This window comes from Ptychodera flava, chromosome 2 (genome assembly GCF_041260155.1).
Source record: "Ptychodera flava strain L36383 chromosome 2, AS_Pfla_20210202, whole genome shotgun sequence".
Classification (NCBI taxonomy): Eukaryota; Metazoa; Hemichordata; class Enteropneusta; family Ptychoderidae; genus Ptychodera; species Ptychodera flava.
Window position 1 is genome coordinate 34,292,784 of NC_091929.1, and position 27,997 is coordinate 34,320,780.

The 27,997-nt window shown below is 37.5% G+C and overlaps 1 long non-coding RNA gene across 2 annotated transcripts in view; it reads right to left on the reverse strand.

Annotated features, from left to right (window-relative positions):
• Nucleotides 1-843: 843 nt before the first annotated feature.
• The window catches only part of LOC139119576 (uncharacterized), a 44,822-nt gene continuing 17,668 nt past the window's right edge, over nucleotides 844-27,997 (reverse strand). The window contains exons 3-5 of one of the 2 annotated variants that reach the window (XR_011548950.1): nucleotides 26,082-26,213; nucleotides 1,514-1,618; nucleotides 844-1,042 (exon numbers count right to left, since the gene is read on the reverse strand). This is a non-coding gene — a long non-coding RNA (uncharacterized lncRNA). The remainder of the gene's footprint in view (nucleotides 1,043-1,513; nucleotides 1,619-26,081; nucleotides 26,214-27,997) is intronic. The other variant, XR_011548949.1, reaches the window with a different exon arrangement.

Consider the following 27,997-nt stretch of genomic DNA (forward strand, 5'->3'; position numbering starts at 1 on the left):
ATATTTTGTCTCACACGAGCCTGCGGCTCGTGTGAGACAAAATCTGATCCAAGGTCCTTGGGGGTGTGAGATTCTATCATTCCCAACTCTATTGGTTTTGCTGTGTTCAAAGACAACCTGTTTGGACATTATTGAAAGATAACAAGTGAAGAGTATGGCACTTCAGATACTTTTTTTTCAAAGTTACAGTTTTTTCATTACCTCATTAGGTTCATCACATATAAAATTTCTAACTTTGTTGGTTTTGCTGTGTTCAAAGAGAAACTGTTGGGAATATTTGGAAGATAACAAGTTTAAGACTAATGGTGCTTCATGTTGACATTTTTTTCAAAGTTAAAATTTTGGAGTTGCTGTAAGATATCATCAGATGATAAATTCCTAACACTGTTTGTTTTGATGTGCTTAAAACAACCATTTGCATATTTTTGAAAGAAAAGAAGTGAAGAATATGGTATTTATATATTTTTTTTTCAAAGTTACACTTTTGGAGTTACCTTATGAGAGTCATTGCATGTCAAATTCCAAATTTTGTTGGGTTCTGATAAGGCCAAAAAGAACCTTCATGAGGAAACTCCAAAAAGGCTAATTTCGAAAAGAAAAATATATATGGTACCATATCTTCACTTTTTATATCAGAAAAATGTCTCGTTTGTCTTCGAACACACCGAAAGCAACGGAGCTAGGAATTTACCATGTGGTTAACCTCATGGGGTAACTCCACAATATTAACTCTGAAAAACATTTTACATACAGAAACTCAGTGTCAAGGTAATCTAACAATCTGAAAGCAAAACAGCTATCATTATACGTCTTCTACAATTTTTTCTTCTTTCCTCTCATATGCTATTGCTCTGCTTTTTACATGCCGTTGCAGCAATTTCAAATTTCTGTTGCTGAGACTTTCTCATTTGCTAAGCATACTGTTCAGCTTCGGCCTTTGTGACTGTTTAATTATCTCTGATGTGAGACATGAAATAGCTGTCAATGGCGGCTCCTTCTGCTTCAGTTCACGGTACTTACTGGCCAACAGGCTTTTTTCGAACTATAGTGAGGAAATATAGAGAAAATGGTTCATAAAATCAGGCCTTAACAAAATTCAAATATCTGTATTTCTCTGAAGAATGGGACCCTTCCTCACTAAAAAGTTGTAGGGGTCCTAGTGCGAAATAGGGAGTCTGCAAAGCAAAATTTGGGGTTAACGCAATCCCTACATAAATACAAACAAACCCCACAAGGCAGCTCAATATGCTGCACACCAGTATCTGTTTGTCTTTAGCTGATTTAACAGTTGTGGGGTCACAGGTTCATGTGGAAAGCTATTTTCCCCCTAGGTATTACACAAGGAAGACAATCAAATAATATTAAACTCTATGCTATGCACATGATGTTCTGTTGATCTACTGTTACATGCTCAAGGAACAGATTTGTGATGTCACCTTCATGGCAAGTCATCCAATAGATGTTTACTGGTTACAGGTACATATATGTCAGTATATCATTGACTATCACTGACCTTCAGAAGTTTCATCATGTTCACATTGCTTCTTGTTCTTTTCTGCAGAGGACTCCATATGACTCCCTGGGTGGATAGTGTTCCTTTGCATATTCTCACTCGCAACTAATAATCATAGGAAAGAGCACCATCATGTAAGACCATGCAACACATAATACTGAACTTGCTTTTTGCAGATAATTTGCACTAGCGAGCGGCTCTCTCTGTGGCCTCTCTGCTAGGTGACTGATGCCGTATGTTGTGGGTTCGGACCCGATTGAAAACTAGCCGTATACAAAGGATATTCAAGATGAAATCTTAATTTCTTATTGCCATCTTTCCGACAGTAATCATATATGTGAGAGAGATAATCATGCTGTCACAAATTAATTTCCAATTATATGACTGCCACAGATTCTGTATATCCCTGTATTTTATGGAAGTATTTAGCTGTCAATTGATATGTCAATCAATCAATCAATCTATCAATCAACCAATCAATCAATCAAAGCAATTTATAAGTGCTAGAATCAATTACACTGTTATTTTTGAAGGCACTGAAGTTAAAATACGTGAATTCTGTTACCATTGGAAGCAGATGGCACCTAGTCCTCACAAAGTAGAGCACAGGGCAGCACTTATTTTTTTATCAAAGTTAACAGGCAGGCCACTACCTTTAATTGCTTGGTATTTTCAGTTTTTGTGGGTGTGTGTGGCAATGCCATTTTCTTGCTCTCCATAGTGAATTCCAACATACCCAGTTTTTTACAAGTCAACATATGTTGTGTCAATATATTAGTTTCGTTGTTCTCATTTACAAATGCCATCAAATCTGGAATGATAATTTTTCAGACCTGATCTGTGTCAAGAAGATTAAAGCCCCAGTAACTCTTGAAAAATTTCAAGGTGTATTGTCTCAGTTTTGTGTGTATTATAACAGTGGCCCTCGTTGTATTCTGCAAACAATTGCTTGATGTAATTTATCAACACACCCATTCTGTAGTAATCACCATTGTTATTGTTGAAGTCATTGTCAATGACATAGTCCCCATTCAGAATTGTGACATCAGTCTTCATAGAGCATTCAAATGAAGTCTGTATAATATACGGATAGTTTTCAATCGGATGCGAACCCACAACATACGGCATCAGTCGCCTAGCTGAGAGGCCTGAGACAGAACCAGTCGGCTAAATCTCCACTCCCAAAAAAGAGTGGTTCAATAGCCGGCTAAGTTGTTACATTTTTCTGACTGAGACCTTTCAACACGTTGTAGAGTTCGTGAAGCACTCACGCTCGCATGCTCACTATCATACATCGCACATACACACTTTATCGAAGCCAAGAAACAAATTTCATCGCTTTAACTGGGCGAACAATAACCTCGGGGACAATTCTGTCCACCAGCAGTGTTACCGACCCAGGATAGAAAATACGGATAGTTTTCAATCGGATGCGAACCCACAACATACGGCATCAGTCGCCTAGCTGAGAGGCCTGAGACAGAACCAGTCGGCTAAATCTCCACTCCCAAAAAAGAGTGGTTCAATAGCCGGCTAAGTTGTTACATTTTTCTGACTGAGACCTTTCAACACGTTGTAGAGTTCGTGAAGCACTCACGCTCGCATGCTCACTATCATACATCGCACATACACACTTTATCGAAGCTAAGAAACAAATTTCATCGCTTTAACTGGGCGAACAATAACCTCGGGGACAATTCTGTCCACCAGCAGTGTTACCGACCCAGGATAGAAAATACGGATAGTTTTCAATCGGATGCGAACCCACAACATACGGCATCAGTCGCCTAGCTGAGAGGCCTGAGACAGAACCAGTCGGCTAAATCTCCACTCCCAAAAAAGAGTGGTTCAATAGCCGGCTATTGTACTGTGAATCCAGTGATTGTTTTCATGTCGAGGCATCAATAAATAAGTGTGATTGGATTGTATCATAAAAATGTATGACACAGGTTAATATCCTTGTACCAATTTTGAAAGAAATCAGTTGAGACGTATTGAGTTATGGCTAAAGGCATAAACAAATCATAACAAATGGCCAGCTGGCAGCTATCAATTGCATCATATGACAACAAAATTGAGAGGTACATGTATTACAAAGGTTTATGTCCTTGTACCATATTTGGAAGAAATCAGTTGAGGCATGTCTGAGTTATGGCTTAACCCTTTTCCTGCCAGACAGTATTAAGACTAAATATTACTTCCCCATCAGCCAAGTCAGTAAAAGCGGTATTGAGCCAAAAACATGAAGTATTTTCACACACTTGGCTTGGTCTGTTATAGCATCTTTAGTAAAAAAAATAAAGTTTATAGTATTGATGTTTTCAACAGCTTTCAATTGATGTACAGTATTATGTTAAAATACGCCATATGTTGTGTTCATTAATTTTAACCATCTTGACCTGATGGTGAAATATGGACTTGGCAGGAAAAGGGTTCTGACATGAAAAAAATCATAACAAAATGGCTGCCTGGTAACTCTATTGGGTCGTATCACAATAAATATCAACATGAACATGTATAACATAGGTCTATGTCGTTGTACCAACTTCAAAAGAAATCAGTTGAGACATGTTTGGGTTACGCTGTGGGTTACGGCTGGAAACATGAAAAATCGTAACAAAATGGCTGCCTGGAGGGCATATTGGATTGTATTTTAACAAAATAGAGATGCATATGTTGACATAGGTCCATGTCCCTGTACCAATTTGAAAGATATCAGTTGAGACACACTGGGTTATGGCTCAAGACATGAAAAAATTGTAATGAAATGGCCACTGGGCGGCCATATTGGATTGTATCAGAAGAAAAATCTACAAGCATATGTACGACATAGGTTAATGTCCTTGCACCAAATTGAAAGACATCAGTTGACACATGTCTTGGTTACGGCTCAAGACATGAAAAACTTGTAAAAAACTAGCTGCTAGGTGGCCATCTTGGGTCATATTGTGAAACTATTAAATCAACGTACATCTGTATGGAGTCTGGTGCTATACTTGTGCAAAGTTTGAAAGAAATTGACCAAGCCTTGTCTGAGATATCTGCGTGAACAGGGGAAGGCATGCATGTGCGCGGACTTACAGACGGAACTCAATCTATAAGTCCCTGGAGTTCGTTTGTGGGGACTAATTAATGAGGTATATGATAGTGTGCCATTAGGTGCCTTAACCTGCCATACCGGTATATGAACCATTTAGTCCTTTTAGTTATTTAATTATTCACATTTATGTGATATTAAGGGTAATGACCTTTGACCCCAGCATAATTGATGAGGTGTATGACAGTTCATCATAAGGTGCTATAACCTACCAAATATGAACCATCTAGCCGTTTAAATTACCTAGTAATTCATATTTATGTGATATTTACGGTCAATGACCTTCAACCCCAGTTGACATATTGGCGAAATGGTTTGATCCAACGTTTCCGCACTCTCGAAGTTGGGTCCTTCATTTCATGCATAATAAGGGATTTCCTTCAAATGAAGGGCGCCCTCTCTTTAGTTTCGATGACCGTTACACCATGTTTCACGGCTAGAAAAATCGGCAAAAAACACTGCAAAAGGTTAGTATTTATGGAAATTTTCCATATCCTTGCCATTTATATTGCCTCCAGTCGTGACCTATGTAATTTTTTCAACAATCAGGGCAAATCTTTTGTAGAAATCACCAGATACGATTTTTGTAGACATGTTGACCTCGCCTTATACAGCACTGCGTCGCTTGCGTTGGCAAGACATTTAATTTAATTTGCAACCAGGTTTGGTCGGATTTGAATCTCATGACTATGATTTTCTGCAAAGTTTTGGTGTTCAAAACGGACAAATATGAATTTAACACGCCTTTGAAATGAGGTCTGTTCGGTGTTGAATACCGTTAAATCCAATAAATATGTGGCCATGCACACGCAAACAGCTTGAGACGCGTTGGTATCACATATCATTGCGTATTTTCAGTATCCCAGTTGTTGTAATCTTTTATTTTTTGAGCAAAATTTGTGATCAAGAATATATATAATGATGGTTTGTTTGTTTAAGTATGATCCAGTTACCGAAATACATGTGTCTTTACATTTTGTTGCAGATATACTGTGGCTGATAACCTACCACAGCCCGTTCTGGCAATGGCACATGGCTTACAATATTCACCGGTATTTTGTACCTGTATCTATGTTTACTAACAGTTTGAGTTTATGGTAACGTTTGGCCACAAGAAATTCACGTACTTTGAAATCATTTGTCATAGTTTTGAAAAATAAGAATTAAATGTTTGAAAGAAATCTATTTTGTTGAAAAAAGGAGAGTGTTTGGATCCTTAGCCATATCAAGCAGTGCAAGTAAGGATGCTTTATTGAGAAGTTGCATAAACTACGGTATGCCATATGCCACAGAGCATGGAAGGTTGCCCCTGACAGAAGTAAAACTTGCGGCAGCAAGTCTTCTTAAATGGAGGGCAACTTAATAATATTACAGGCCAATCGCAAAAGTGGCATATTAATTTTTTGCCAATTTTGTGACTCAAAGACTGCAATATGCAACAGCACAAAGGTTGAACCATGTGAATATTTCTTTGTCCCTGAAAAAACATCTAAACAGTGTACACAGAGCCTGGGAAATCTAAACAGTGTACACAGAGCCTGGGTCAAGATTTCAAAAGCTGTTTCACATTGTCAGAAACTCCATAGTCGAGGGGTTTAAGTTTGAAACAGGATGCTCAGTGCACAAAAAAGCACATTCATTGTCAAAGAAATGATACTGTTGAAAAAGGATTGATGCAGTTATGTCATGGAAAGTAAAAGTAACATTGGCCTGCTCTCTGATATTGAAATACGGTTGTCCAGACTTGGCCAGTATGTGCTAAAAAGATGCCACAAATTTGAAAAGCACCATGTAACTGTTGTGCTAGAAGGCAAAGAATTTATTCTTCCTTTAAAATCATCGCTTTCATGTGATATTCAGAAAGAGGTGGCCCACAGTCTCGGTTTACAGGAGACTACCATAGTTTTAAGTTATTCTCAGAAGACCAGCCATTGTATTGCTGTTTCAAGTCACACACATTGCACAAGAAAGTGCTTTTGATCAATATCTCTGGACTTGGAGATGTGAGGTCACATAAAGCAAAAACTCATCCAGAAAGAATAAGTGTGGTCCATGTGGTAATGTGGGATAAAAAAAAAAAACAGATGGTACCATGTTGTGGGAAAACCAGAGGAATATGTCCGAGCTGGTTAAAATCTAGGGGCATGAATGAACAGTATTGTTTCTGCAATGCGTGTCGCCTAGCTTTATATAGATAAAGAATTTCTGGAAGAGATGGAGGGGATGATGAGAAAGCACCAATAATTGATGTCACAGAGGCCAATGGTTCTACTCCGGAATAAAAAGGACGCGATGCATACGCCATTCTACATACTCAGAACGCCCAAATAATCACGTGATGCCGGTACAAACAAACCCACATGTGTACTGAACGCGTATAGAAATACACGTACGTCTGTGCGCGTTTGCGCACATGGCTTTGTTTGTACGTGGTCGATTCGAATTCCGGGTTTGGCCTATTGTTTAATCTGTACTTTAACTGGCCCAGGTTTACACTCCACTGATGTTGATGACAAAAACCTCTTTCTCACACAGTTTAATCTCTACTCCAGTGATATCGATACTTCCGTTCCTGACATAGTGTGTCTTTGTCCAGAACACTTCAATACATGGATGGAAAAAAACTGAAAATACTGCAGCATGCCAGATTGTAGAAAGCGCATTACATCGAATGTGCGGTTTCCGTCAAATGTTGACTTAATCAATGGCTTCTCCCATGATCATGGTGACTACATGAATTTTAGTTTTGATGGAAAAAGTCAACTGTGTGGAAAATGTACATGCAACTTACCATATTGTTGAAAAAATGAAAAAAAACATCAAGTGCAATCTCTCAAGACTTATAATGACCTTTAGCAAGTCATTGAAGACATTGCCTCCAGTATCAAAAATACAACTGATATCACTGATATAGCCCTGAACAAAATGTCACTTTTTATTGCGCTAAAATTATTAGAAAAGAGTCTGTCCTTCTTCAAGAGGCTAGAGGCTATGTTTTTCTTATAACCTCGGTGGTCTTTAATGCTCATACAGAGACTAAATAGAATTTAAACCAGCAACCTAAGGCGTCGGTGTTTTTCAATGTATTTTGGAAGCTGAATTTGTCGATGTCAATCTCGCTCCCATTGCTTCTTGACAGTCATTTAGAATGGGAAAATTCACAAACAGAGAGGTTACAATGGTCGCCACGGACAAGTAACTTTTGGCTTATTGACCTGAAAATTAAGTCAGTGTTCATTGAAAATTCAAAGACTGGACCCGTTGACATCTAAGCTTGCTCATGACTTTCATTGCATGCGGTCTTGCCACGATGCCATCCACTGTCACTCAACAAGTTAACATTGAAGAGTACGTCTTAGTAAAAGTCCCATTTTTGTGGTGATTTTTCACCACTGCACTTTATTTTTACCTTATTATAAACGCTCATACAAAGCACAAAAACTGCTGTGTGTTTCTTTTTTTTACCGTATCGACATATTGTGAGACACCGTAACTCACAGTCAATGCAATGAACTATGGTGAACGTACGCTCCACCAGCTGAACAGCTTTTTCATATGCAAAATCAGCGTACGGTATTTAACCGGTGGTATTGTTTGAATTGCATTTTATTGGAAGTGATTATATGATTCTTTTCATCAATTCTTCATGCAATTTTACGAAAAAATCTTATGGAAATGTTCACAATGACATAATATGATACCGTGTTCCCTCGCTAGAAAATCGCTCTCGTGAATTCGATTTCTAGGTAATTACTTTTTTCCACTTGTCCCGTAGGGCAATTGGCATCGGAGGTTCAATTGCCCGAACGTGACTTTCCCTTGCCCTGGGCAATCGGACAACCCTTAGTGTCTTTCCTACCCTTGTAACTTACGATTTTTTGAGTGAACCCATCTCAGATTCCTCCGACCTCCCCCCCCGGGCCATAAATAATGACGGCTCCCTAATTACCCTACGCAACTCTTTTGGCATGATTTGTTCAAAGTCTAAGGCCAGAGATACCATGAATAGGACAGTTTGAGTACCCCACAAGGAAAACTTTGCCGGTTGCTTCACCCCAGATAGTTTTGTCATAACAAGTCTTGAAAATATTGATGTAGGTCAACCCAATGTCAGTCCACTTCACTGTTTTAGTGTTTTGCAATAGCTGCACATCCTGTACTCAGAAAACTAGCCCATCAGGGCAGTTTAAAGCAAGATCCTACAAGTCTAGCTGTGTTGAAATAGCTAGAACTTGTGATAAGAAATTATACTGCTGTCTTGCTTGGCAGCTAGTGATGAGACACGTATTTTGAGAAAATATTGCCAAGCGATGAACAAAACATCTTGTTGACCATTGATTTTTTTACTTTTTTGAAAGGTCACAAAAGGTCAAACTCAGTACAGTACCTGGTGATTACGCAGAGCTGCTCTGTCTATGCTATGCCCTGAAATGTCCTGTTCAGATATATATACCCATGACAAAATGCTATTGTACACATTTGGCTCAAAGTATCAGAATGTTGAACCTTTTCGAATCATTTGACAAGGGGATGGTCTGTATTCATTGCTTTTACACACAGAATGGCTTGATAGTGACTAGGACCTCTGTGACCTTGACAATGAAAATATGCCCTTAAATCCATGGTATCAGGCTAATGCCAGATTGGCTGGACTGCAGGTGATACAAAGTAAAATGAATGAGATCTTTTTGTGTGAGATATTGTTTCCCTGAGCACAGAGGTTGTTTGCTTATATCTCTCTTTACATGGCTTTCCGTAGCAGTAATTGGCAACTGAGAATGGCATCAATCAAGCAGCTAGCCCCTTTGTATCATGCTTTTGATTGGTCAACCTAGTATCTTCGTCTCCTACCAAGGCATCTCCATGATTTGCTGCAAGCACCATCTTGCATCCTAGATCACCTGCAGTCTGGGGGATTTACAACAAGCATAACTGGCTTCAGCTGGAGAGAGCTTGCACTTGATGAAGCCCATGAACAACTTATCAATTTAAGTGTCAAAACTGCAGTTCATAAGCCCTCTCCTGAATTGCTTGACAACATGGCAAAGTATTTGCCTTTCAGGGCTTCATGCCTTAAAAATCTGCATTCTGAAATAACCCCCGAAAAGAGTGGCAAAAGTGTACAGATACAGATAAATGCAGAAGGGAATGAGGGAGACTGATGAAGGGTTGTGCCGAGTGTATTATAAACAAGCGACTAGCGGCCGATATAGCTCCGCTGTGTTATGTAGAGAATAACTATTTTTTACACATGTTGATGAGGAAGGTGGAAATCTTTGATAGCTCAATGCAGAGGCCAGAAAAAAGTGGCTAAAATAAGCTGCAAAAATATACAATTGAAGATTTAATCATACTTTGAATATATCACATCGGATCATCCCTAAGAACATGTCAACCAAAGCTATCTGATGAGTAGTTTTTTGAGAATAAAATTTTCTGACCAAAAATGGCAACAATTGCCCAAAAAATGAAATTGCAGATTTCATCATAATTTCAAGAGATCAAATTTAGTTCATAACTTTATCTATAGAAACCTGTATACCAAATTTCAAAGCTGTTAGACCAGTACTTTTTGTGAGAACACATTTTTTGACCAAAAACGGAAAAAATTGCCCCAAAAAATCAAAATTGCAGATTTCATCATTATTTTTAATACATATCATTTAGTTCATCTATAGAAACCTGTATACCAAATTTCAAAGCTATCGGATGAGTAGTTTTGGAAATACACGTTTTGACCAAAAATGGCAAAAATTGCCCCCAAAATACAAATTACAGATTTCATCAGAAATTCTTATATATTACTGAACTCATCTGTAGAAACCTGTATGCCAAATTTCAAAGCTATCAGACCAGTAATTTTGAGAAACACATTTTTTGACCAAAAATGGCAAAAATTGCCCCAAAATTACAAAATTGCAGATTTCATCATAATTTCAACAAATATCATTAAGGTGATCTGTAAAAACCTGTATACCAAATTGCAAAGCTATCAGATGAGTAGTTTTTGGAAATACACATTTTTTGACCAAAAATGGCAAAAATTGCCCCAAAAATACAAAATTGCAGATTTCATCACAATTTCAATAAATATCATGTAGTTTATCTGTAGGAACCTGTATACCAAATTTCAAAGCTATCAAATAAATAGTTTTGGAAATACACATTTTTTGACCAAAAATTGCAAAAATTGCCCCAAAAATACAAAATTTCAGATTTCATCAGAAATTCAATATATATTACTCAGTTCATCTATACAAAAGTGTATACCAAATTTCAAAAGTATTAGACCAGTACTTTTTGAGAAATACATTTTTTGACCAAAAATGGCAAAAATTGCCTTAAAAATGCAAATTTGCATATTTCTGCACAATTTGAACAAATCTGAAATAGATCATCCCTAGGGACATATGACCAAATATCAAAGCTATCTGACTGGTAGTTTTGAAGAAGAAGATTTTTAAAGATTTTTTTACCAAAAATGACAAAAATTGCCTTAAAAATACAAATATGCAAATTTCACAATAATTTGAACAAATCTGACTGAAGTACCCTAAGTAAACTGCATATCAAATTTCAAAGCAATCGGACAAGCGGTTTCAGAGAAGAAGATTTTTTACCAAAAACACCAAAATTGCCCCAGAAATACAAATATGCAAATTTCACCACGATTTGAACAAACTTAAGTGTGGTCACCCCAAGTGAACTGCATATAAATTTCAAAGCGATTGGACTTGCAGTTTCAGAGGAGAAGGCAATTGTTGACGGACGACGACGACGGACGACGACGAGGACGACGGACGACGACGGAAAATCAACCTATTTGATAAGCTCTGCGTCGCTGACAGCGGAGCTAAAAAATCTGTGAGAGCTCTGTTTTTGCTGCAACCCTGAAAAAAATCTTTGGAAAAGTTGTTCAGGAAGACTTGATGACATTTTATGAAGTAGGTCAAAGAGCTCTAGCAGACTACATCTCTACTAGGCTTTTACATAAACCTAGTACAGAAGCTCCTGTGAGGAGGAGAAAATTAAAAACATTTTCAGGGAAGGTTGTAGTAAAAAGGAGAACACGTACAGCTGATGCTGACAAAAAAAATAGTTGACGCCTGTTTAAAAAGGCAAATTGCTCACTCAATAAAATCTGGTGTGCCATAGAAGGCTTTGTGCAATTTATTCCCCTCCCACGTGCAATCTGTGATGCAGATGGGTCTATGCACCATCAAAGCTCAAAATCAAACACAACTTAAGTATTACAAAAAAGATATGACACATGCAGCATCATAAGTGAGGCACTGCCTGAGAATTGGACAGCTGAAATGGTAATACTTGAAGGTATGTTTTGATTCAGTGTGCGCCAATAAGACAGTGTTTTTGCTAAGGTTGGGGAAAAGAGGTAAATGATTTGGGAACCCGGTAGCAATTCTGTGTCCCCTGATCTGATTGCATTGATACCAAGAGGAACCCTGGTAAAATGGCTGGGGAACCCCGGTAACATTTACTGGGGTACCAGCCTTAACAAAAACACTGTAAGATCCCATCATCAAACATTCAAAGACTACTTAATCTATACCATAAGGGACTGGACGTAAATTAGCAGGGAGGAGGGCCAGGGGGATTTGGGGGAGGGTCACAAATTTTTGAGCCTGGGGGAGGGTCACAATTTTTTGAATCCTCTAAGGGGGGGACACAAATTTTTGGGCTTGTTGTCGGTGCACTAAAAGAAGAAAAAAAATTGTTGTGTAGGCAATTATGGTCACATGACATCACTCACACACTGCCTCTTACTTTTTATTAAGTGCTCATTCCCAACTCGCTGTGTATCTCTTCCCCACCATTATCTTAAACAGGATTGTCTCTCTTGTTGCCATTCTTATCGCCATTAAGTTTATAGCAAATCCAATCTATTGTTTCACAGCTGACCCACCATATTAAAAGGATATTATGATTCATGGCATTCTGGCTGCACATTGTACCATGTAGTGGGTTTTGTTAATAAACACTGGACAGTGTTTTTGCTAAGGTTGGGGAACAATGGGAACCCTGGATAAATTTCTGTTGTCCTCTAGTAAGACTGCACAGATATACCAAGGCTAACCCTGGTAAAATGACTGGGGAACCCTGGTAACATTTACCTATAGGTACCGCCCTTAACAAAAACACTGCTGGATATTACCACAATATCTTACATTGTTCTACTGATGTAGTCAATCTTGAACTCTATTTGACAATATTATTTCTCATTCCACTTTTGTTGATCAACAAAGTTCCCTCTCTTGCATAAGTCACTTCCCTTTAAAGTTTAAGGCCAAGCTCCACCCTGCATCAGTCACTTTTTAGGTACATGAATTTAGTTTTTAGAGATACTATCGTTTGAAATTAAGAGCAAGCTTTGGTGTGATAATTGATATTTTGATTCTAGAAAAATGATTTTAGTAAAATAAATATTTAGGTACAGTCATCTGATTGGTATGGCTACTTGTGGCATTTTTCAAGTTTATATTGGCTTTACTACGTGGGTACTATCTTTGGAATGGATAGTGTTCATTTGTGTTGTTGATGGCAGGATATATGACATTTGTTGAAATTTAATGTGGGTAATTTATACAGTGAATTAGCCATGTTGATCACTATTCAGATTGAACTTGGTTAAATATGGTGAAATCCCAATGTCATTTCAGAATATGGAGACTTGATTGATCATGAAATAGTGTTTGCCACTTCTGTGTCAAATCAGGATCAGTCTAATCCTCTCTTATCTAGGCTGCTCTCCGTGATATGTTTAAATGCAAAGAAACGAGGCACAAAAAATTGACAAAGAAGACTTGATTATCATGAAATAGTGTTTGCCACTTCTGTGTCAAATCAGGATCAGTCTATCCTCTCTTATCTAGGCTGTGCTTTCTGTGATATGTTTAAAATGCAAAGAAATGAGGCACAAAAAATTGACAAAGTATTTTCAATGTTAAAACATCATAATTTCACACTATAGCATTCAATCTATTACGATACTTTGAATTGTTTGCTTAAAATATTGCATGAATAGGAATAGCCTTTCTGTTGACCTTTCCCCACAAACAGGGCAACATGAACAAAACTTTCATTGTCTACTCGAACACATAGTACATTTTGTAAAATTGGATTTGATATGAGTGCAATGAGCACATGTACATGTATTTTCAGTTCTCTGACTACACAGGTCTATTGGAAATATAATAAATTCAGTGAATAATGGGGTCATGCACACACATGTAGTTGTATATCTGTACCAGGAATACATTTTAAACATACTTTCCATTATTTCCTCCCCACGTAGAGATTAAACTGCTCAATATATTGTACATTGAACAAATTATATTGCTGTGGAGATCAATATGTCACATCGTGTTTCTGCAGTATTCCCTCAATGGTCAACGTGATACATTCCAAAATTATGAATTTCACTAATATTTTGATAAATGTTAAATTATAATTCATAAGAAAAAATGGCAGGCACAATTGTGCATTAATATAAAAGAAAACATTTGAAGAACATTATTTATTACAATCATTCTTAGTGGAGTATAAGTGTGCTCTACTCCATTATAAGCCAATTTGGGCATTCATTATATGAATTGTTGGACAGCCTATTGAATCACAGCATTCCACATCTGCACTTCAAAGCCAAAGTGAAAGGGCACATATTTACTGCCTACTTTACATGATATATGCCATTGACTTGGTGTAGCAGTCTAAGCCCTAGGAGAAGGTTAGAGTATTCAGCTATTGGCTGCTTTGATTGCCTCCAACAATGGCATACTCATCACACACAGGTGCAACCACAATCGCAACGTAAAGGCCTATGCACCCAGTAGGGAGAGCTCTTCTGGGTAAGTACATGTAGCCTTCGCGTAGCGACAGTGGTGCACATACGGTACAACTGTATCCTCTAGCATAGGGCAATATTGCTGTTGTACCTCAATATTTGGACTGGTGTTTAGGTAGGACGTCAACTTGATCAAATCCTAAAAAACTAAAAGCTTAAATTTGAAAAAAGGCAAAACCTTCAGCTTCGAAACTGCAGCTACGTAAGGCAATATATGATACCACGGTACTACCAAAAGAGTGTGGTAGCTCCTAGCTTTGCTTGGCAGGGCTGTGCGTTAATTACCAGCGTTATACTTTACTTTATTGCTCAACAACACACTTAAGGAGTGTGGTAAAGCAGAAATTGCAAAACTCACCAAACACTGGATGAAGCTGCTGCTGGGAGAGGAAATAAAGTCCAAATATACGGCCTGTGGTAGGAGGCTGTATAACGCCGAACACACAACTTGATCCTTAATATATTTTTCATAAACCAAGAAGTCAATCATTTAAACATACAGACCTTTATTTCCTGAAAATGATAGGCTAAAATGTACAGTGTACGTCCAGAGAACTTCTTGGTACAGCGCGACACTTGTAAACAAACTTGAATGCGTTGAAGTTATTTGTATATATATACAGAATGATGTTCACAGTCACACTTGGAAGTTGTGACAATTTAGTCCAGTTGTAAGTGAAACATATTTATGAAAATCATCATTAAATTAAGTACTTTCAATACTTAGACCTCAATCAATTTTGACAGTCAGGAAGAAAGAACAGACAGAAATAATTGAGTGAAATTAATGACTTGTATGACGAATCTCTGACTTAAAATAATGTAAAAGTTACTGGCATTTCCAGAATACAATGTACGTACCAAGCTTGCAGGTCAAGTCCAGAGGGTCAAGTATGATATCAAATAGGCCCAGAAGAAAGCTTTTAAATAGCTTTGAAACAAGCAGACTGCCAATCTTGTTAAGCAGTCATGATCTAGTACAAAGACTTTAAATTTTTTCACATAATGCTATGCTTGGTGTCTGCCTCCATGGTGTACAACATACTGGTACATGATTCGGCGTCACTCATCAGAGGACTGCACTTTCATTGAAAATATTTGTGAGTTCACATGGTGGTGTAATCTTACATCCTGTTCAGAAATGGCTAATATTATGATACTTTGGACAAAGCTATTTTTGTCAACATTTTACAGTACTGTCTGTCAATGCACCAATTTTAAAAAAATATTCATTGCCACCATTTTAATACTTCAATAGTGTAATGGTCATGCTGCTTGACACTTGAATTACAAGAATCTGTACTAGATATGTTCCAAGTTAAAGGGACAAAGTTGCTCATTTTTGACATTATTTTGCCATTTAAATTTCTTTTGATGGATTATTCTCACTGAAATATGCTCACTCTCTGGTTATTGCAATTCAATTTTCATCTTTAATAAGACACATTAACATGTGAAATTAACTATGTTAAAATTTTTGGTAAATACCTTCCATGCATGCATATGAGTTGAGCTGTGACAACCAGAGATTGCAGTTTAGCCTATTTCAGTGAGCAGCAGAAAAGCATATATACAACAGAAATTAAAAGGACCAAAATTTGGTCAAAAATGAGTGACTTTGTCCCTTTAATGGCCAATATGAAAATGGATAAAATTCCATGTTTGCTGTTTTGTTATTTTTGCCTGTCAGTCACTGTTATTTTTAACAATGGTGTGGACAAGATGTTGGTTTTGTTGTTTACTTTGCAGTTCTGAGTTACATAAATGCATAAGATTTCAGAATTTTTCAGTATTAGCTGCTGTATTTTAGCATGATATGCTCTGTATTGATTCAGTTTGTCAGCCTAGCCTGATGACACTTGAGCAGTGGTGTCATTATTTGTGTCCAGTGAAGTCTTAAACTGTTTTTTTTTTGTGGTTTGTTCCACATTTACAAGTGTGCTGACAACATGGAAAATTGAGAATTTCATCAAACTTGTGCAGTAAATCAAACAATGAATTAATTTAATCATAGAGTGTTTCCTATGGTGTTCCCCAGAACAATCCGCCCCTACCAAAATGGAAATAAGAATACCAGTACTCATTTATCTGGTGATTGGTTACTAAGTTTAAACAGTGTAAGAGTTAAACAGTATATTAAACCATTATCATAACAATCAAAATGCATATTGTGTAGGCAGAGAATCAGGGTTTCCCTTTTATTAAAAGTACTTATCTATAGCATAGAATTATCCAGATTTTTGTCTACAAGATTAGTTTTACCCATGCTGGTCAAATGTGACTGACACATCATTGAAAGTATTCTTAGGTAAGGCTGACATCCATATCTAGACTTGTTCTTGTCACAAGCAGAAGCAAATAAAAAATTTGCTGACATCCCTTGCTGGTGTCCATCTATTTTGCCGTGTGTTGTAAATCCCCAACTAAATTTTGAACGTTGAAGATCCGATCAATTGTAATATTATATTTTTTGAAACTTTACCAAGTCCTAAAGACTTGGAAAGAGCGCGTAGAGATGGTAAAGCAAAAAAAATGTACAGCATATATGAATCAATTGACCTGCAAACAGTACTTCCAAAAGAAAATTGGATGGTTTTTTGGTGACGAAAAACTAAGCGGTTATTGGTGAATTTTCTGTGTGAAGAAATTCCAGACTTTCTGAAGCCCTACCTTGGAGTTGACAAGGAGTTTGTCATTGCAGGGGGGTTTTGATGGGCAAAAGAAAGACAAAGCAATAATTGTGAGTGGAAATTACCCTTCTCATGAATACCCTGCATATTTTCAAATCATGAAGAAACTGATACACGTATATGGCGCCATGTCCCTGTTTCAGTAAAAAAGAACATACTTATATACTCGCCAGATACAGATGTTTACCACATCGGATTACCTCTGATGGCATCTGAGCTATCAGACAGAAACATCTTTATACAGCTCAGTGCATGTGCAGATGATCAGTCATATGTACATTTAAATAAATTAATTAAAGCCTTAGCAAATGATCCAGATCTTGCTTAAATTGATCAAGACATAAGAGCAAAATGTCTCCAAACTCTCTATATCACATCTGGTTGTGACTTTTTTGTCATTTTTGTTGGCTGTGGAAAAGCAGCATTTCAGAAAGAATTTTTCCAATATTCAGAATTTGTTTCTGGTGGAATTGCCACCGCGACCTCAGGCACTCTTGCAGACACAGAGAGTGGCATCTGGGAGAAAGGCCTATCTCTCTTTCTTTTAATTGGAACTATTTACTACCAGAAACATCACAGTGAGTTTGAATCACAACATGACAGCCATATGACCAGTTTAAAGCCATGAAATGAGATGAAACATTTGACACTGAATTGGAATTACATATTCAGTGGCTTGAAAAAATCAGAAATACCATCCAAGTTAGAATTCAGAGGGAGGAGGATCTAATTCCAAACCCAACAGCTTTAAAATACCATTGGCTCAGAACTTGTTTCATCTCTGATTCATGGTCACAGTCAGAAAGGGGCCAGATTGTCTTACGTGGATATGACAACTCTGGCTATGTTGTCAATGGTAACAAGTTATCACCCATATGGGATTCACCAGAAAATTTGTCCCAAGTACAGGAAAGGATGGCATTCTATACCAAAGGGTGTAATGTTAAAAATCTGGGTGCAAAAATAAATTTTGCAAATGTACAAAGTCAAATAATGCTTGTGGCCCAGGGTGCATGCAATTGTTTAAATTGTGCCAATACTGGAGATCAGAGTGACAGCTTAATTGATGACATTGTTTTTGACAAAACCAACAAAGGGCAAACCACAGAAGCATTGGAAATCAAAGAAATTGATGAGATCAATATCAAATGATCTTGCTGAAGAAAACATGGTTGAAGTAGTAGAATACACAGATGAAGATGACGAAGAAGAAGATGGAGACAGTTCCGATGACTGATGTATATCCTGATCAATTTTCTGTCATTCACAAACTGTTGTCTGTACAATTACTACCATGGATGTACATCCATGTTACTACTAACACCAAGGTGGCTGATCATTAAAACAAATGATACACATGTGTATATACATAAAGTTCAACTGCGTTCTCATTGAATTTAAACAATTTTAATTTAGACTGAAAAATGACTGCTTCTAAGCTTAATAAATTCATATGTCTAATAGGTATGTCATCACGTATTCACGCATGGAGCCGATAGTCCGGTACGGTATACCAACACAGTGTGAAACCCACACAGTACATGCTGTACGGCGTACACTTCCCTCGGCGATGTTGCCGTGCACAAATGGTATAAAAACGGGTTTCATGACATAAATTCACTAATACTTCCTACCAAGGAAGTAAATAGCAAAACAAGTATCATTGTGAAGAATGATAGCCTGGTATCTTCAAATAAACAGTCGCTAGAGCAAAATACTCGTAGACAAGTTACTTCCGCATTTGCCCCTACTCAGTGCTGCACGCCAGCATTAAACACTGCGTCGTTTTCGTTGGCAAGGTCAGAAAGCATTCAAACTTCCAATCAGAATGCAGATATACACTATGAATATGTATACAAACTATGAACTCTGCACAAGACGATTTACTTGGGGATAAAACCAAATTTACATACCCGAGTATGTAGCCGAGTTCAGCTGAGGCAGCAGCGAGAGACCGTACGCAAAAAATTCACAAGATAGTTGGATAGTTAGGTGGGGAGCCTCTTTCACAGTTTTACATAAAAATGAGACTCAGTAACGTTTGGTCGCTTTACTTTTGATCAAAAACCTACCAAACCCATCAGACAAGGCCCTACTCTTACGCAGAAAACCAAAGCTCTCAAGCGTCGACTTTCTCTTCCGCGTTTGAGACTCGTTCTTCTCTTTCGCATTTGAGAGAAACAAATGTCGACTTTATTCGGCAATGGTCCGCTATTCGTGGGCGTAAATTGCTAGACTACATATAGCCACATCGGCACTTCTGAAATGTTATCTCCGGCTTGCAAGACAACAAAAATATCAAAATATTATCATCAAAACCAGAATTTCGGGGCTAGAGAGCGAAACATCGCTGAAAAGTAGCTGGCCAAAATACGGAAGTAGCCGGTCAATTTGGCCGGCATCTGGCTAAAAGTGAACACGCTGCAAACAGAGGGGCTTGTTGCGATGGACAAGTAGCCTTGGCTCTTTGACCAGAAAAATAAGTGAGTGTTCATTGATAATTCAAAGACTGGATCCGTTGACACCAAAGTTTGCTCGTGACTTTCATTGCATTGCATGCACCTTTCCGCAATACCACTCATTGAGTCTGAACTGAAATTGAAAGAGTACGTTTTAGTAAAAGTCCTGTTTTGTTGTGCTGATTTTCGCTACCGTACTTTCTTTTATAGGGTAATAAACATTCATACAAAGCAAAAAATCTTCAGTTGTCTCCTTTCGATCGTACAGAGATATTGTGCGACAGGAAAACTTTAGCTCAAAGGGCAATGATCTTTGTGAACGTACCCTCAACCAGCTAAAATAGCTTTCTATATGCAAAATCAGCGTACATTAATTAACAGCATTTTATTGAAAGGGATTCTATAGTACCATTGTTTTTGTAAACTCTTCATGCAATTTTATGAACTAAATGATGACCTCAAAGTAACAGCAAGTGCTAGACGGCACTTTTAACGCTGGTCGGAAATCCAGAATGCCGGACAAGGGAGCCATCATCAAGTCAGGCGCCGACTGGCATTGGCCATGCTAAAAGTAGTTCAGGCAGTGCTAATGTTTTGTTTACACTAAAAGGTAATCTGTTCGCATATGTTGACATAGAGATTAATCCTCTGATAACAAGCTCGGGTTAGTCGGGTACTTCTAAGTTAATGGAGCGTTCCCTAATGCTTGGATTGTACCTGCGGATGACCAAACCTCATTAACATATTATTTGCATAGTTTAGAAATATGCAAATTTCGGACCCAGATTCGAGAGTGTCTGCATGTGCACCAAAAATTAGTGCACTAGCCTTATTGGTTAGCCTAGAATTAGGTATGTACATAATCTATGAGGTATATGTTAATTTGCAATAGGTGCTGTAACCTATGAAATATTAACCATCTAGCCCTTTAAAGGTATTACAACCACCTGTAATCTAAATATCCCCATGTATGGTCAGGGCATTCCTTGGTATTCAAAATGCCCATGTGAGGGCGCTGTTTTTAAAAAGTGGCCACCCGCTTAAACTCTGTGGTTGGTTAGATTTTCTCTTTGCATAGTAACTATTGCACAATTGGAACAGGTGACAGTATATCTTTAAGTTACCTAGTAATTCGCATTTTTGTGATATTTAGGGTCATTGACCTTTGACCCCAGTTGACATGTCGGCGAAATGGTTTGATCCCGTGCTTCGCACTGTGTACCAAAAATAAGCACTGTAGCCTTATTGGTTAGCCTAGAATTAGATATATGCATAATAATTAAAGGGACATTATTTGTATCTTTTGACTTTTTTTTCATTTTTTCGATGACTGAAATCAACTGTCAAATCAATGGAAGACCTAAATTGTGACTATGGATGGCTTCAAGGATATGTAAAACCACATTCTTGCTCTTTACGGCAAGGTTCAATGTTGGTAAGGGTGTCAGCACGATTTGAACCAACCGCCATGATTGAACCCCTGCACATAACCAATATTACTACGCATACGTCAACCATCAAAGTACAGCTGGAACATAAAAGGCCTGTGACCTACATACTAACTTCAGCACAATGGATATCGAGGAGCACACGGTGCATAAACAAATGCACGTATCACAAACTACTGTCAAATAGTGAAACTAAGCAGGGCATTTGCTTTTAAGTTTCATTTTAGTATCGATGACACGGACTGTGGAACAAATGAAACCATAGACGCAATTGGTTCAATGGTAAAACTAAAACGATCGATGTCAGATTGCTGTGGTAATAGTGAAACAGGTACAATGTAATGCATTTCCTGTGCATTTGATCATTAGCAAAACTTCGTCAATTTTAAGATTTTAGGACATTTTCTTGTCAATACGTTGGTTCGTTTTACAAACACGACATGATCACTTGTTGAACCTGGAAACATCACACTCGGACTGAACACTGCACGGTGTGTAGCATCGGTGACATTGTGACACCGCGCCGGGCGAGTACTGTCATTGATACTGCTCGCGATTGGAGTCACCTCTCGACACACAAGATCTGTTTGAAAGTTGTTATTCTCTGTGCATCGTGTAATTATTTGTATCAGTTGAATCGCATTTCGAACCAAAAGTGAGTACATCACAGTTACAGTTGCCTAGACCCATTCGCTTACGGCCTCTGTGCCTCCGACCCACTCCCAAAAGTGGACTTTACGTAAGAAGCGCAGCTGAGCACATCATGTACCTACATGAGTAAAGCCCTCCGTACGGCCTCCACGCCCTATAACGCTGGGAACACACAGACCTGTACGCAGGGCTAATCGTGCACCCAGGCGAGGTGGGTGTGCTTGAAAACAAACTCAATGCAAGTTTTGGATTAAAATGGGTTGTTTTTGGTGGAGAAAACTGCACGCCGCAACCGAGGTGCTGCCAGCGGTTTGGCACAGCCCTGCCACGCAGAGTTAGCTTTCACCCAACAATGTACCGGTACATAATGTAAGTGTCAGTCGCCAAAGTACCGGTACATTGCTCAATTTCGCAATCACCTCGACAATAACATGACTGTCTACTGAAGTTAAATATCCCGTCATTTTACTCTGTTTCACATTTCTATGCACAAAGGCTTTGGGCAAGTCTACATATGCATATGGAGGAACAAACGAGATGAAAAAGATCCGCAATTATAGACCTTGTCGTTGTCAGCTGGTACTGGTAGGCATTTGAAATGCCCATTCTAAAATGTGCTCTGTAGCAGTAAAGAATGGTGTATCTAAGAGCAGGATTGGCCGTCAAGATCTCCATCAAAAACTGACCGTCAAAATGTAACTGAGCAAACTGGATTAGTAATAGGGAATCCCGAAACTGCAATACTGCACTTTTGACTTTCACTTCGTGTGGTTTATTTTTTTTACACGCGGATGCTTACAGTGGCCCAGATAGCAGTTTGCAGTGTGGTTACTGATCGCAGGTCAACCTGCCAACTCTGAGGTTAACAGTAACCTCCATAAACCTCAGACCCAAGGGTTTTTTTAAAGGTGTACGCAAATGGGATGGAAGTTGTCTGTGGTCGGCTACTGCTTGTTTGCAACAATATGAGGTCAAAGATGCAAATAATGTCCCTTTAATAAGGTATGAGATAGTTAACCATTAGGTGCTGTAACCTACCAAATATGAACTATCTGGCCCTTTAAGTTATCTGCTAATTCACATTTGTGTGATATTTAAGGCCAATGACCTTTGACCTCAGTTGACATGGTGGCGAAATGTTTTGACACCATGCTTCGCAATGTGTACCAAAATTAGCACTCTAGCCTTATTTGCTCTAAAAATTGAGGTAATAAAACTGTGTCACTGCATCATTTTTCCAATATGAATACGATGAGAAAGTAAATTTTTATTTTTTGTGGCCCTTATACAAGGAAGTCTACGGAGAACTGTCTTATACATAGGAGTCTATGGAGAACTGCCTGATAAATGGAAGTCTATGGAGAGTAAAACTAAAGAGTCCTCTAACACGGCCAAATTTAATTCCATTGTGAAACAAATTAATTGACGTGCATCTGTATGGGGTAGGGTAATATCCTTGTGCAAAGTTTGAAAAGAAATTGACCATGGCATGTCTGAGATATCTGTGTGAACGGACGGACGCATGACATTACAAGATCTAAAATGAATTAAAGTCTATAGACTAAAATTCATTTGTCAATAATAATAGTGGCCATTACTCATGTACAGGCTTTCTTAAGAAACTTATGATTGAAGCTTTTGTAAGGTATCAATAGTAGAACAAGAAAATGGAGTTGAGACAATGTAAGAAAAATACTGAGAAAATAGCAAAAAGTTGGCATTGCTTGGGCTTGAAGACTAATATGCCTTCAAGTCTGCTTCAGGGAGCAGAACAAGAAACTGGTTTATGCTACGTACAGAAAAAAATATACCGCCAAGGGCATGCAGTGTGATGCTCTCATCAACAAAAAAGGTATTATATGAAAGGTATTAGCTGTTCAAAATCCCGATAATCCTCACTAGAAACCAAGTCAAAAGTGCTACAATGTTAGCAGAGATTAGGTAGCTTTTGAATTTTAAATTGTTACAGTTGAATCTGAACACCAAAATACCCTGAAACTTGGCTGAGCACTTAGCAATATGCAGCAGAGTTCCCTAAACCAAAGTCTGTTTTACTGCTTCAGAGTTTTAGACAACTCAGCAGGTAAGCCCTACTGAGTCAACTGATAAGCGGCTGTTGCTATAAACCATTTACCACTTACACAGTCCAAACACAGTTGAGCATTGGATGATGTATTCTCAAAGTAACCACAAATTATTGTTTTACTCACAGTATTTACTTCCCCCTTCAAAAATTCTTCCATTTACATTTGTAATATTGCCAGTCAAAATGGTTTGACCAACATAAATAGATCGTTTACTCAGAGGGGCTGCCTACTGAGTTGTATCAGACTTCCCACACCCACACACTAGACTTTGTTTTGGCAAATGTCTTGGTATAAAGCTGAATGCTCTGCCAAGTTGCTAAGTAATTACTAACTTTGGTGTTCAGATAACAAGGGCAAATGCTGCAAGCCGCGAGTTCAGATAGAACACAATCTTTCAACTTGCTGGTGAAATTTTTTGCATCGAAAGCTGAAGCTTTAGAGTAATTTTAAAGTGTATTTTTAAAAAATAGCGTCATGGACACTGTTCCCACATTTGTTTTGAACATTTTTCACGAGTGTTATGAATTAGAAATGTAAGATGCGAATAGCAAACAAGATCTTGAATGAAAATTCATGAAAATTATGTACATTTGCCATTATGTTATGTGTAACTTTATAATTTATATAAATTTCACTACAATTTGACAAATCCTACTGAGATCACCCCTAGGTCCACATTACCAAGTTTTAAATGAATTGGACTTGCACTTTCAGAGAAAAAGACTGTTTACCAAAATCAAGAAAAAAACCATTTCACCATAATTTCAGGCAATCTGACTGATATCACACCTGGGAACCTCTATACCTAGCTTCAAATGAACTGGACTTGTGGTTTAAGGGAAAACAATTTTTTGACCAAAAGTGGCAAAAAATTGCCTCAAAAACACAATTATGTAAATTTCACAACATGTTGACAAATCAGACTGAGATCACCCCTATGAACTGTGATACCACATTTCAAATGAATTGGAATTTGGACTTGCGGTTTCAGAGAAAAAAGGCTTTTTTACCAAAAAACAGGGAAAATTGAGCAAAAATTACAATTATACAAATTTCAACAACATTTCCTCTTATCTGACTGACATTATCTTTAGATACCTCCATAGCAAGTTTTAAATGAATAGACTTTTGGCTTGGGGCCTGAGATGAGCAACTGATAAACAGTGTGACCATACAGTACTGAACATCACACCAGGCCTACATATACACATTTAATTAACCCTACATGGTGTTTTTATACACATAACTGTTAGTTGTTTAATTACATGATGAAACTCCAGTGAGATAGAAATATTATTTATGTGTCGCTGTAGTTGTCACTACTATTTATACACAACAATGACATAAAATTATACCTTTTAACAAACATGTGTTATTCCAAAAAATTTTGATCTAACAAAATCATGCGAGTTTTTGAAGAGTTGAAGATATCACTTTACCTTCATTTCATTGTACTCATTAATTAACACAATCAAATTAAACATTTATACATACCTTAATTCTGACGGAGTATTGGGATGACAAATTGTAATAACCGGATGATAACTACACTGGATTCAGACAAGGAGACATCATCCAATACAGTATCTACACTGTCAACCTGCACAGGAAAGGTTGCGAATAGCCTTCCCGAGAACAAAGCAAAATCAGTGAGAATGTACTGGCCTAAGTGGGTAGCTGTAAATTTCACAACAATTTTGACAAATCAGACTGAGATCACCCCTATGAACTGTGATACCACATTTCAAATGAATTGGAATTTGGACTTGCGGTTTCAGAGAAAAAAAGGCTTTTTTACCAAAAAACAGGGAAAATGAGCAAAAATTACAATTATCCAAATTTCAACAATATTTCCTCTTATCTGACTGACATTATCTTTAGATACCTCCATAGCAAGTTTTTAATGAATGGGACTTTTGGCTTGGGGCCTGAGATGAGCAACTGATAAACAGTGTGACCATACAGTACTGAACATCACACCAGGCCTACATATACACATTTAATTAACCCTACATGGTGTTTTTATACACATAAACTGTTAGTTGTTTAATTACATGATGAAACTCCAGTGAGATAGAAATATTATTTATGTGTCGCTGTAGTTGTCACTACTATTTATACACAACATGACATAAAATTATACCTTTTAACAAACATGTGTTATTCCAAAAAATTTTGATCTAACAAAATCATGTGATTTTTTGAAAGATATCACTTTACCTTCATTTCATTGTACTCATTAATTAAACAATCAAATTAAACATTTATACATACCTTAATTCTGAACGGAGTATTGGGATGACAAATTGTAATAACCGGATGATAACTACACTGGATTCAGACAAGGAGACATCATCCAATACAGTATCTACACTGTCAACCTGCACTGGAAAGCTTGCGAATAGCCTTCCGAGAACAAAGCAAAATCAGTGAGAATGTACTGGCCTAAGTGGGTAGCTGTAAATTCACAACAATTTTGACAAATCAGACTGAGATCACCCCTATGAACTGTGATACCACATTTCAAATGAATTGGAATTTGGACTTGCGGTTTCAGAGAAAAAAGGCTTTTTTACCAAAAAACAGGGAAAATTGAGCAAAAATTACAATTATCCAATTTCAACAACATTTCCTCTTATCGGACTGACATTATCTTTAGATACCTATATAGCAAGTTTTAAATGAATGGTACTTTTGGCTTGGGGCCTAAGATGAGCAACTGATAAACAGTGTAACTTGCCAATTTATGCATGAACAAATGGCTCTGACTTTTTGCCTGATGAATGGAACAATACCTATCTAAAAAATCAAGTCTCACTTAACCGATAATGTTGATAAAACAAAATAAATCACTGCATGAGTAAAGCAAATACTGTACTACAATCACTCCAACTATCCTGTACTTTGAATGTACAGTCATGGTCTCTTATCTACACTTATTGACATAACTATAGATCTACATGCACACTACAATCACTCCACTATCCCATATTTTGAATGTGCAGTTATGGTCTCTCATCTATACTTATTGAAATAACTATCTACATGCACACTACAATCTATCCAAATATCTAATATTTTGAATGTGCAGTCATGGTCTCTCATCTACACATTGATTTAACTATCCACATACACTCTACAATCCATCCAACTATCTGATATTTTGAATGTACAGTCATGGTCCCTCATCTAAACTTATTGACATAACTACATGTATCTACATGCACACGACAATCACTCCACTACCCATATTTTGAATGTACAGTCATGGTCTCTCATCTACACTTATTGAAAAGTATCTACATGCACACTACAATCAATCTAACTATCCAATATTTTGAATGTACAGTCATGGTCTCTCATCTACACTTATTGACATAACTATCTACATGCACACTACAATCACTCCACCATCCCATATTTGAATGTGCAGTCATGGTCTCTCAACTACACTTATGAGACATAACTATCTACATACACACTACAATCTAACCAACTATCTAATAGCTATCTAATATTGTGAATGTACAGTCATGGTCCCTCATCTACACTTATTGACATAACTGTCTACATGCACACAACAATCACTCCACTATCCCATATTTGAATGAACAGTCATGGTCTCTCATCTACACTTATTAAATAACTATCTACATGGCACACGACAATCACTCCACTATCCCTATTTTGAATTTACAGCCATGGTCTCTCATCTACACTTATTGACATAACTATCTACATACACACTACAATCTATCCAACTATTCTAATATTTTGAAAGTACAGTCATGGTCCCTTATATAAACTTATTGACATAACTGTCTACATCACACAACAATCAGACTATCCCATATTTTGAATGTACAGTCATTGTCTCTCATCTACACTTATTAAATAACTATCTACATGCACACTACAATCATTCCACAATCAGATATTTTGCATGTGCTGATATGGACTCATCTACACTTATTGAAATAACTATCGACATACACGCTACAATCTCTCCACTATCCCATATTTTGAATGTACAGTCATGGTCTCTCATCTACAATTATTGACAAAACTATATACATACAAACTACCGGTACATCACTCCAACGTTCCCATATTTTGTATGTACAGTCATGGTCTCTCATCTACACTTATTGACACAACTATCTACATCTACACAACAATCACTCCACTAT